Genomic DNA, 837 nt, shown 5'->3' on the forward strand with positions numbered 1-837 from the left:
AACGAATCACTTCGCTGATCTTTATTACTGGAGCTAGATCTATGTCTTCTTCTGTCATTGTTTTCGGTTTTCTTTAGTAAGAGTTTTACGGCACAATCAACAGGTCAAACGAAGTGCAACCTAAGAATTAAAAAGATCTAACTGACATTTTTGGCCGTTTTGAGTTACTAAGACCATAAGGTCATAAATCAAAGGCTCTATCTGCTACATCAAAATCGTAAGAATGTTCTGAGTCGTTATCTAGATGTTCAAAGAATTGAACCCAAAAAAGCTTGAAATAATTATTATGAAACTCAAAATTTGTTATTACAACTTTTTCAAAACAATGAACAGATAGAAAATTTGTAATTTTGAGGGAGCGAAATGTTGAAAATTTTAGGTCTTACTAGAGAGTAACGCACAACGAAAAGAATGAAGAAAGATGAGGGCGATAGATATTTAACTTGATAGGAAAGGACTCAACCACACCAGAGCACCCGTCAACCGTCCACTAACAATATTTCAGAGATTGGTTGCGGAATAAATCCGTCTATCTCCTGGGAGATTCGAACATGAAACGCATGTTCCACATCATGCAGACAGACTTCTGCACCACCACAGCAACAGAAGACAGACCTTTCCCCAGCCCAGCAAACTGCTCTAACCCAGAACTCAACTTAACAATTTACTTCGCTGCGCATGCGCACCCTTTCAACCTGCCCCATCCGGACCACTTCCGTGTGTTCAACAAGCCGCTCTCTCATTGGCTGGACGGGATCCGGGCAGAAGCAGACGTGGTGGTTATTCTCCATCTCTATCTTCACTTCTCACAGTTCAAGTAAGAGTTGTTGTGGGGGG

The sequence above is a fragment of the Aplysia californica genome, unplaced genomic scaffold (assembly GCF_000002075.1).
Source record: "Aplysia californica isolate F4 #8 unplaced genomic scaffold, AplCal3.0 scaffold00144, whole genome shotgun sequence".
NCBI lineage: Eukaryota > Metazoa > Mollusca > Gastropoda > Aplysiida > Aplysiidae > Aplysia > Aplysia californica.